We start from the raw sequence: 12,987 nt of genomic DNA, 5'->3' as shown, positions 1-12,987 counted from the left end.
CAGACTTGAAAGTTATTAATTTTTTCATAGCATGATGCCACTTCAATGATGATTATAGTTTCATAAAATAATTATTATAATAAAAAAGAAGCGTTAAACCTACAAGGGTCACACAGCGCCGTTCATAAAATTAAACTCTAAGCTATTATTTCCGATAAAGGCACCACGACCATTCTGTCATCAATATCTACGATCGTCTCTTAATTAACATTAGTTATTATTATCACTATTAATAATATTACTATTATTGTTGCTACACACAATTAAATAGGACAATAAATCTGCAGGCAGCAATAACCAGACTGAGCACACGATCACCTGGAAAGCCTGTCTGAGGACTGGGAGTCAAGTGCAGAAGGACTCTCGAAAGAGAGAAACAGGGAAACCCCATGAAGCAAAGTTTTCTCAGCAGCTCCTGCTGGTACTGTCTCCTCCAGTTCCTCTCCAACCTCACAAAAATCATTGTTATGCAGCTGTGTTTTTCAATACATTTTCCAAGAAGCACAACAGCATGGCTTCAGAAACTTCGTAGAATTTTCCGAGCATGTGTTTGAAACACAACCTTGTCTGTTTCAAGGGATTTTTGCCACTAGGGATGCGCCAAAGTATCGGTATCGGCCATTTTTACGGAATCAGTGTCGGTGAAAAAAAACGGCCGATTCTAGCCGATACTTTTAAAATATAGCTACATGTTTGCCTAAAAATATCAAGATTAACACTCTTCCTTACGACTGTGAGGAGTTCCCCACACACACGCACACAAACGTGTAGTAAAGGAATCTAAAATGAAGTGATGGTGAATGATAACTCACTGAGACTGTTATACCGGTATATTGAGAATATAGGTGTAGGAAGTCCAACCTGCAGTCTGATACCTTGACTGCCTGAGGGTACGTGACTGACTGCCAGGGTACGCCTTCGCTGGACCCAGCTTTAAGGCAGGGGCAGTCATAGCAGTTCAAACTATGCTGACATGAGAGTATCTGAAAGGTACGCGGTAACACTGTAGCGTATTTAAAATATGCTGACACACACACACACACACACACTATCGACAAGTGCCTTTGGCAACTAGTAACTAACACAGGTCAAGTAATGAGTAATAACATCATTTCAGAGAAATAAAGTTATTTAATATTAACCCTCCTGTGTTATTTAATATCCATTGTGCAATAAGCATTGCCTTGTTTATTGAACATGGTCATTATAATTTTAAAAATAAAAAAAAGGAAAGTATCGGTATCGGCCGAAAATTGAGTATCGTTATCGGCAAAAATTACAGTAGTTACCAAATAGGCGAAGATAATTTTTTTTAGTATTTGACATGTTGGAGCTCTCGGTCATCTGACCGAGTCCTTCCACTAGCTTAACGGTCCACTCCTTTAAAAATTGTATATAAAAAGTTATTAGGGCACGAAGAACTCTGCCTCTTATCGTTTTCCACCACTTACTCTCAGTGTTAGACTGGCAAAGCTACTGGTAGGCGATACGTCTCCACATTCTTCAGACCCAAGAGCTGCGCACGTGTCATTCATTTACCTGTCGGTTGTGACAAGCCATTAATGTAATAATACAGGTGGGAACGTTCGTCATGTCCATACAACTCTAGAAGGAGAAGATGGGCTCAAGAGATAGCACATCTATTTTCTTTGGGTAATACTGAAAAATGGAGTTACAACAATCTTGCTCATTTGTGTGAATAGTGATTGGTAATGAGATTATTATGTTTATCATATTCACTTGAATCCTTCTATTCGTAATTAATGGTTACTCAGTTTCTGTGGAAAATACTGTATATATTTTCCGGAAATACGGTAATTTATAGGTAAATAGATGCCCTATATTGTATTTTTAAAAGAAGTATGATATCGAAAATGGGAAACCTGCGGCCGGGGGAGTCACTCGCCATCTTGGTTTTGAATTTTGTACAAACGTTGGTGTAATGGGAAGAATTTTTCGTGCTTTAGAGGTTAAAATTGTGTTGACACCTCTCAAATAGGAGGCGAAATTGGTGGATATGCATTCCTGCATAACTTGAGATATCAGACGACTGGACAAGACAGCTCCAGGAACCTCAGATAAGCTCTTTAGATTTGTGTGTAATTCTGGCCAGCATTATTTTCATAGATTTAGTTAGAGTGAGGTTTTCTGAGTATGATACACATTAATCTCCAGTCAAATTGGTGAGTGATATTAAGATATATTTTCCTTCTGTTATGTAATTATGTATATATATAACCATTTATTATTTTTAATATACAGTCCACAAATTTATATATTTACCAGTATTCCTGGTGTATGTATATTTCATTTAATTAATAGGTCCAGAGCAACTTGTGGTTATGACAGTGGTAGGTATAGAAGGGGGACATTTTTTGCGACCTAGGTGTCCCAAATTCCTACTTGTCTATGTAACATTGATAAATAATAATTATCTTTGTTATCATTTACTGTTATGTACATAATTAGTTACATTCAGATAAATGTAATTTTCCACAGTTTCTAATAATGGACCACAATATTAAAAAGTCTCTGGAAATCAGGATATATATGTGAGGAGGCTCGGGGATATTAGTAATGCACGGTGCACAATAATTACCAGATCATAAACTGTCTTGCCCTACCTGCAGCCTAGTTGTATTCGCAGCCTAGCTGTACCTGCAGCCTAGCTGTACCTGCAGCCTAGCTGTACCTGCAGCCTAGCTGTACCTGCAGCCTAGCTGTGCTTACACCCTAGCTGTAACTGCAGCCTAGCTGTACCTGCAGCCTAGCTGTACCTGCAGCCTAGATCCACCCGCAGCCTAGCTGTACCTGTACCCAGCTGTACCTGCATCTTAGCTCTACTTGCAGCCTGGCTGTACCTGCAGCCTAGCTCCACCTGCTGCTTAGCTCTACCCGCAGCCTCGCACTCCAGGTCGTGGTCAGGCAATTAAGTTTATTGAATGCTCGTCATTATTGCTTTATGTACTATCTGGGCTCATTGTGTAGTGTAGCCACCCACCCGCCCACAAGACATGGCCCGCCCTCCCATCCACCTACCAGACGAAGTAGCCTGCCCGCCCACAAGTCATGGCCTGCCCACCCACCAGACGAAGTAGCCTGCCCACCCACAAGACATGGCCTGCTCGCCCACGAGACGTGCCCCGCCCTCCCACTCGCCCCAAAAAGACGTGGTCTGCTAACCCACCATATAAAGTGGATAGCCCATGATGCAAAGTGGAACGCCCACCGGACAATGTGGTCCACTAACTAAAGTAGCTTACCAGCCCATCATACAAAGTGGCCTCCGATCATATCCACCAAACAAATTGGGCCACCCAAACACCAAATTGTCCCGAGGAGGAACGTGATGAAAATGTCCCGAGGGAATGTGTGTCTGGAGGCCCCAAGGGCGAAACACATCCCAGAGGGGACATGTGTTGGGATGCCCGGAGGGGTAGTGTGTGGAGGTCCCGAGGGAGTGTATATTTGGGAGGTAGTGTCTTTGAGAAGTTCTGAGGGAGGGAATGAGGGTTAAGTAGAGTACGTGCGTAGAGGGAGCATGTTTGGGTGATACCAAAAAGAATGTACCGAGAGGGATTGTGATGGGGAGGTGTTACTGAGGAGTGTGTTGTTAGGAGATAAGGGAGGATGTACCAAGGGGGATGTGTACTGGAGAGGTGCTAAGCAATTAAGTTAATAAGTTTATTTAGTCAAAGGTACATACAAGTCTTCCAGTGGGCAATCAGTAACACTACGATCTTCAATGAGGACAAATTTCAGTTATGTCACGGAAGAATGGAGAAAAAAAGAACAAGGCAAACTCAAACCACTCACTAGAACGTAATCAAATGTGAGAGATCTGAGAGTGGTAAGTGCCAGATCGCACTTTCAAGGGAAACAAAAATGATAGGTTGGATAACTGAGCCTTCAGGACATGAGATTCCAAGCCAGTGATGATACTATTTAAGTCATCTCTTTAGGTTGGAATATTGCTGTGTGCTAACGGTCTCTTTTCAAGGCAGGCGAGTTGGAAAAGGTTCAGAAAACTTCCGCAACTCGTATAAACTCAGTCAAGCACCTAAGTTAATGGGAGCGCTTGGTGTCCCAAGAATTATACTCCTTAGGACAGGCAAGATGCATCATAATCTACACCTATAGTATACTGGAAGAACTGCTCCCAAATCTGCGCACCGAAATGACTAATAAACACAAGAGACTTGGCGGACGATGCAGGATGCCCAATGAAAAGCAGCGGAGTTAGTGCATTGGGAGAAAACTCACTAACTGTTAAGGGCCCATTGTCCTCTCTTCATGCATAAAGGGAATTACTATCTCCAAAAGGGAACCCTGACAGATTCCTCATGAGAGTTCCTGATCTACTGGGTTGTAGTCATATTGGACTGCGGGTGGCGGGCATTAACAGCTTGATCGATCAGGCCTGCAACCGGGAGGCCTGGTCTTCGATCGCGCCGTGGGGTCGGTGACCTCCGAAAGCGACTCCAGGTAAATTCCGGGTAATAATACAGTCTAACCATAATCATTTACTTCTACGTAAATAGCTACGCTCAAAGTTCGTTCACATTAGGAAGGTAGCCTTTGTTTGCTGGTTCTTACTTTTTCAGTAAGTACAAACTTAATTTCTTTAAAATATCTGTTTCCAATAACTGGAATGCATATCCACATCATTTACACATAATACATATTTAGTTCTTTGACTTATTCTAGAAAACGTCAGGAATTTAACTAAATCATAGAAAAATCTAAAACAATAAATTTACATAATTCTGGCATTATAATTAAACTTACTATTATGTTCTTAACAATTATTATTGGTTATTTAAAGTAGTGTGCAAAACAATCGCAAATAGGCGATCTTAACAATGCAGAGCAAGCCACATGGGGATGGAAATCTTTAGCTCAAGATATCAGTGGCAGCCACTGACAACACCTGCCTTGCCTCAGAGAATATTCCCTCCTACCTGTTGCTGTCTTGTAGCATTGCATAGCTCCTGACGACGCACGGGAGTGCGAAAGTTCTTAAGCTAAGGATTTACATCCTCATGTGGCTTGTTCTGCATTAATGTAGTGTAGGCAAGGTTGGCAATCATGGCACGTGTCACTGGCTGAGGACGCCTAGCAACTTACACTAATAAAGTAGCAAGAAATTGAAAAGTTCTATGAATTTTTAAATACTTATTACCTATATAAAGAAAGCACTCGAATATTTTGTCAGCTTTGATATCTACCACGTACGAAATAGTTATTAGTATTTTTTTTTTTTTTCAAAAAGTTGTAATCAATGGATATTAATGAATATCGAAAGTGCAACTTTATTCCAGTTTAGAGGAAGGAATACCTGGCTGTTACAATGAATTAGCAATTAAGGTTTAGCTGCTGATGAAAGCTAGATTGAAAGTGCCTCATGGCTGCCCTACATATAACGAACAGAATTTACATATCTTGATTTGTTTTAGCTCTAAAAGCCGATAGAAAAATTTGTTGACGCAGACGGAAAATTTCGATTGTCGATTTCGTAGTTAATGTATATAATTTGGGTGCGCATATATCAGAAATCACAGCTTGTATAAATGCAAGCGACGGTACATTTTAATGATAAAAATTTAATCATTGTGTTAGTGAAAAATGTACATATTGTCCCCTTAAACAAATTACAATTTGACAGGTGTTTTTTTTTTTAGTTTTAATGTCTGTAATTTCAGAATGTGAAAAACTGCTTCCAAAATATAATGGTAAGAAGTTTTCTCCATTGACTTCTCAATGTCAAAGATTGTTTATACTGGTCATCTATTTACTGCAAGAGGCAGGAAAATATTTCAGACTTTCATGTGTAGTAGCGTGTGTAATACAACACAAGTTTGTATCCTGACAAACTTATTTCCTGCTAAAATAACAACCACTGTATATATATATATATATATATATATATATATATATATATATATATATATATATATATATATATATATATATATATATATATATATATTTTATATATTTATGTGAAGCATATAATGATCAATAGTTTCAGATTCTCGTTGATCGTCTACTGGAATATTTGAAGCGGAACAACCAGGGTCAAAGGTCAAAAGGTGAAGGCGGTGGTTGTAAATATTTACATTATATACTGAAATACCAAACTAAAACAATAAAATTATTTAATTAGACAGAACTCTTATCTAGATTGTTGCAATAGACTCAGTGGAAAAGCGATAAACCCTTAAGGATTATAGTGACTGGGATATGGGAAGCAAATGAGATCGATCAAAGGTGTTGATAGCTCCAGTTCATTAACTCAAGAGGCTTTACCAGCCTCACGGCACTCTTCTTGAAAGATAAAAGCCTCCAACTATGTTGAACGTCATTCAGCTGAGAAATGACGAAAGAATTGATCAATATCCCAACAAAGCAGTTTGCATCAGCTGAGGTGGAAAAAGAACTCTGCTTTCCGCGAAGCTGGAGATGTGGAATGATATATTAATGAGGCCTTACCTTACAAAGGACCTAGAAGCAAGAGTTTCTGTTTCCCAGAAAAAAAAAATCTGCCCTTTTTCAGACACGAACATGTGTTTAGCAGGTAGCAGGTTGTTTCCAAGGTATTTTTCAAGACACAACTATAATTTTCAAAACAAAGGCATATTTCTATGGATTGTGTTGTCCCAGAAACTTGATGCTGTGCCTTTCTGTTTTATGACAACGGAGGAATAGGAAACCCTTCAATAGCTGACATAGTGCTGAGTATTATTCACCAACAAGATAAGAAATGTTATACATTCATTTTAGGTGGTGCATGGTCCTATTTTAGTCTCAATAAATCAGTATTCATGGCCTTCAATTACATCAGTGCATGTGTTGTCCAGACGATACTAACCTTGTTAGCTGAGGATCTGAGGATCACCTGTGCTAGTCTAATATGTGACAGGTATGGTCATCCTCAGTATATTAAACTCACAGGTGCGATACTATCAGAGACAAAACACAAATATTCGATTATTCGAAGTCAATATTTTTTGGTTGTCATACATAGATCCAAAAGTAAATACAACCTAGAGAAGTCTCGCCAGCTGACCGAAAACTAAGTTCATGGGCGGGCCCAGGAACTTAGTTTCAACCCCCAAGTCTTAAACAGGTAATTGCACACACATGCATGCAGGCATTCACATGGGCGTGGAGATTGGGGCGGATGGGAAGGGGTGGCGGCGGATGGGGGTAGATAAATTACAGTTTCCATGGAACCACACACACGACTCTGAGTGGTTAGAGCTGATTCGCCTCCGCCAGTCACAAGCTCACACGTCATCGCTACGGTATAAACAAAACAGTAGCCACACTTCCTAACATCAATATTCCTGTCATTTTTTCGCGTGGTCGGATAACACAAGAAATATATATTTATATATTATACATATACATTACATTAAATATATTGTCTCGCTTTATCTTTACACAATTAAAAAAAAGTGTCCAATAGCTGTAAAATTCAAAATATATTTCTTTGCTATTTCTGCTGTAACTGAAAAAATCCAGCAGTGTGGTACTGATGAGCTGTGCTGGAAGCATATGGATATACTCATAATCATGATTTTGACACTTCTACTTTATTTTCTTAGGGGGTAACACATGCAGTAGTTTTAAACTATAACTGGAGGTACTCGCACATTTCCACTTAGGTAGGTAGCATGTTAATTTTTACCAGACAATCAGGAAACAGTTTAGTTGAAATTGCCAATCAATCTAATTAATGCTGAAATAGTTTTGGGTCAGAATCATCCAGAAGGGGTGAGGGTGCATGAAAGTAATTAAACAATATAGAGAATACTATTTAAAATAATATTTCAATTAAAAAACAATTTGAATCAATATTCCAGAAAAATTGCTAGTGATTGATTGAAATTATTCAATTTAATGAGAGAAAATGATATTAAATGAATCTGATAACATTCAGAAATCGCAAAATGGCGACAGAAAAGTTTCAGATGTGCAAATTAGTACATCTCGTTTATATATATATATATATATATATATATATATATATATATATATATATATATATATATATATATATATATATATATGTCGTGCCGAATATGTAAAACTGGTCAATTAGCAAGAACTCATTTTAAATTAAGTCCTTTCTAAAATTTTCTCTTATACGTTTAAAGATATATTTTTTTCATTAATGTTAATGTAAAAATTTTTAATTTTGCTCCAAGATCGCAAGTTCTGCCTATTCGGCACGACATATATATATATATATATATATATATATATATATATATATATATATATATATCTCAGAAACATACACTATGTCTCTTCCCTGCATGAATTTCACGATATAGCAAGTTAATGTGCTGTCAACAGAAACATTAAATAGTAAGAGAGTCAGTTATAATTTAATATTTATTCACTGTTATGCCTTTGTTTCCTTTCTGATTTTGAAAAGTTTGAGCCTTATAGGCAATTAAAATGCTGTTCATATTGGTTTAGAGTTTTTTAAACAATAAGCATATTACTGTAATGCAACATCAACAATATTATTATTATTATTATTAGTTTTATTACAAGAGCTATTGGCTCCAACCTCACCCGCTCCTCTTGTCGACTGTTTTCATTTACATACAGCTTAATTTACACAGCTGTTTGTTATTTTCTCAGTGGACCCGCCGCTGCGGGAGCCTCTGCCGGAACTATAAAGTTTCCCCTAATGTGGGTCCATGTACGCCCCGGAGGCCCCTAATGTAACATAACTAGGACTACCGGTGAATTTCTAATAATATAATAGACTGGTTAACACAAAAATGTTATTTACCATTAGAACTACGCCGCTGAAAGGCAGCAAATGTCTAGGATATCATACATTACTGGCGTCAAATATAGTGTTGGTAATGTAACCTTTGTGTTCAGTGATAATCTTGGTTATTTGTGTCTCCTTACGTGTTTATGGTCATTTCCATAGCCTCAATCAGGGGTCGTTTTGGATGATAACCAGTTCAAGGGAGGTGGGTGAGTTGTTGCTGGTGAATTGCTGCTGACAAAGGGAATTTGCAGCTACACTCCACTTCCTCGCATCAAGTCTGATTATGTGCTATTCTTCGGGTATTATATGACTCTTAGGGATTTGACTCTTCTCCGTCAGTCTAATAACAAGCTGTTCTCAGCGGGGAAATCTTGTGCCAATAAAGGCGTGCCAGTCCTCAATAATAATAATAATCATAATCATAATAATACGATTGATATATATACGAAACAAGGCTAGCCTTGAAGAGCGCTTCGTCAGTAACACACGTCACGAGTTTCATCTGTGGAAACTTATAGCCACGAGATAGTCAAACATTTTATGTAACATAAATAAGTACAATGTTCAGCACGACTGCAGTGTTGCTGTTCAGTCTGCAGAAAATCATTTTTTCTCATGTAATCCTGTCTGTTAACAATGATGAAGTGAGAGTGATAATAAGATAGTAGGTAATTAATACTTTGCTAGAGGAGACAAATACGAAGCACATGAAAAATATAATCTATTTGAGTGCTGTCTGTAATAATAATAATAATAATAATAATAATAATAATAATAATAATAATAATAATAAATAATAATAATAATAATAATAATAATAATAATAATAATAATAAGAGCAAATACTTTCAAACCTCGGGTAGCTATGGAACTTTTTTTGTCAAAAAAATAATCCCTATCAGATCTTGATTTTTTTTAGACAGTTTTGAGTTTTGCATATCTTAACACTGAGGTCCTTTATGATCCATACTGGTTTAACGCTTGCCCCATGAATATAGTAATAATAATATTATTATTAATAATAATAACCATTATTTACATTAAAATGCCGTAAATGTATCTTAAAGACCCGTAACCCAGGCTTCTTTATATCTCACTCTCATTATATAATAAAACAAATGAAGATGGTAAAATAATTTTCTCCAAGTACAAAAGATCTCATGGAACCCCAACAAACCCTTGCGGAACCCCAGGCTTCCGAGGAGACTTGTAAAAGAGTAAACATTTATTTGTTATGGTACTAAGAAAACTTAATTTTTATTTTTTCGAGAGCAATATTATTTAATTTTACAATCAATAAAAACCACATACATGAATATATTAATAAATATTAGCCTTAATATCAATTTGAAATTTAATATAAACACGGAGGTGTCTGTAAACTGAGAGTTTACTGTTGTACTTATCTTAGGGACCAAAAATATTATTGGCTCGTGGTGAAGAGATGATATCAATCCTGAATGATCACTGTGTAGTCAATAGGTCATAAACGCAATTAATCGAATAATTTAACAGACAGAAGATACATCCAAGGAGAGGTGAGGTGTAATCACTAAGTGTATACACAACGTTCATTTTATTCTCAATTGTAAGGATGGTACTCAGGTGATTACAGCGTTTTTAACCCTCGTACAGCTGGTAGGTTTTAAATGTAACATATACTATCCAATTTAAGTATCACAATATACTAATTGGTTATATGTTTACATAAAAGTGTAAACATAGTAAAATCTGGTCGTTCTATAATCTATATTTTAATTTTTACTTAATCCCTTCGTTTTCTTTGTAATTTACTTTCATCCCAATTTTAGGAGTTAAAACAGTATTTGTTGGTGGTGTACAGGTGAATTGCAGCCTTAATAACCCTTGTGCAGACGATAAGCTTTAAACCTAACAGTCCAACTAAGTACGAATGTGCGACAAGAAGTAAGATCAATTAAGATCAACTACGACAGATTAAGGAGAAACGAACATAACGAGCAAGAAAAGGCATCAATTAAGCCCAAATGATAAAAGCAAAATTAGACATAATAAGTAAATCGTTTAAGTGTTTATGATGGGCGAGTCTGAGGCAGTGATTACTTGAGCATTCCAAGACCCAGAATCCCCCACCACACACACACACACACACACACACACACACACACACACACACACACACACACACACACACACACACACACACACACACACACACATACACACACACACACACACACACACACACACACACACACACATACACATACACACACACAAGCACTTAAAGCCAAGTCTGAAGGCCAATTTTTACATCTGTGACTGGGCACAATATACGAAATTCTACTGGTTCAAGGCAGGAATTTATCGATATTTTATGGAGGAGGAGCTTGTTGGTACCTAGAACAGTCAACTACAATGGTGCTATGCAAGTACGTGGCTGTTTTTATTAGCGGCGGCGGCGGCGGCGGCGGCGGCGGCGGCGGCGGCGACAGCAGCAGCAGCAGTAGTATTGCTGTTGTATTTATGCCGAAGTGTTGTACTTGCTGTGGTCATAGAATCACAAAAGAATTGATGAGTGTTGCCCATGAAACATCTTCGATAAAATTCTACAAATCACAAAATGTGTGTTATTAAGAGAACCTGGGGAATTAGAGGTAATCGGGTTTGACTCAAGGAAAAGTAGAACGGCTCCAATTTCCTGAATGAAGAGGCCTTTAGTGGTAACAAAGCGACACCCAATGAATAGAGTTTGCTCTTTAGATTTAAGCTAATTACTAACAGACTGTGAATCCATATTAAAATTATACGTTTGATTGTCGGATTATGTGGATGCACTAAACCTGCAGGAGTCATACAACTGCCTGGATGCGCTAAATCTGCATCTATAATGGAAGGTAATCCGGTTCGATCCTTGAATCAATAGATCTTCATAAGCATCAATGCACATCAATCACCCTTCACGAAAAAGCTTAAACAACACAGACAAAAATTTTGTAACAAGGAGTAAAATTGAAGGTAGGGATATCAACTACTTTAGATTTATTGCAGCTGCTGGCTCCTCCCTAGTCCCCGGAATCCGGGGAAGTTGCCGCAACCATCTTCCCCCTAACCCTTCCTCCCTCCGTCTGGGGGCGCCAGCTCTTATAACAGGAGTTTATGTGGTTTTTACGGCATCTTACGGCCCAAACTGTCGAAGTGGGGTTTTTATTCTTGACAGATTCCGCTTATTATTCTGTGTGGAGGATGCTATCGGTGACTTTTATTTCGTAGCAGTGAAGGGGAGAGACATGCTAGGGCCGACGCCTCGCCGTCGCCACAAGGCTTGTTGACGAGGCTCCAACACTGTTCCTAACTCAATCACCAGTAATTCCTCACTCGGTCGTCAACACTTCCTCACTCGGTCGTCAACACTCCTTCACACATTCAACACTCCCTCACACAGCCGCCAACACTCCTTCAGTCACCAACACTCCCGCACACAGCCGCCAACACTCCCTTACACAGTCGCCACCACTCCCTCAAACATTCAACAATCAGTTACTCGTCAACACTCTGACAGTCGCCAACACTCCTTCACACTGTCGCTAACAGACAGCGTCTTGACGTATCCCCAGCACTTTCCGTCAGTCATAAAGCACGCATCACGACACACCACCAACACACGATATTTTTGTCTTGATATGATAAAATGCTCATCCTGAACCAAAGCAGAATATTTTTTGCTGCGAGTTATGTTTCTAGAGCAAGAGATTACAGGATATGTGTCAGCAGCATCACTACGAGATGAACACACTCGCCACCAACACCGCCACTGCTTTCTACAACTCTCGCTACAACTCTTTCTCATTTCTGGTTAGATGAAGATTGTAATAGATTTATTTAGCCTACTTTATAAACATATAACACAATACCACCTATAATATATAAAATATGATTATTACAACTACCGGGAGGCCTAGTCAAAGACCGGGCCGCGGGGGCGCTGACCCACAAAACCTTCTCCAGGTATACTCCAGGTATAACCAAAAGTGCTAAACCCAGAAGGGTAACATAGAAAACAGTGTTTGAAAATTTATAGAAGCTTCAAGAAACTAACGTTAGGAGCCACGATAGAAAATTAACGTTGATTCAGGAAAATGCAGCTACCCTTTCCTTCCTTGCGCTTATTTCATTCCTTGGGGAGCTCTAAATCCATAGATGTCCTC

This window comes from Cherax quadricarinatus, chromosome 16, assembly GCF_038502225.1.
Source record: "Cherax quadricarinatus isolate ZL_2023a chromosome 16, ASM3850222v1, whole genome shotgun sequence".
NCBI lineage: Eukaryota > Metazoa > Arthropoda > Malacostraca > Decapoda > Parastacidae > Cherax > Cherax quadricarinatus.
This window is presented reverse-complemented; position numbering follows the sequence as displayed.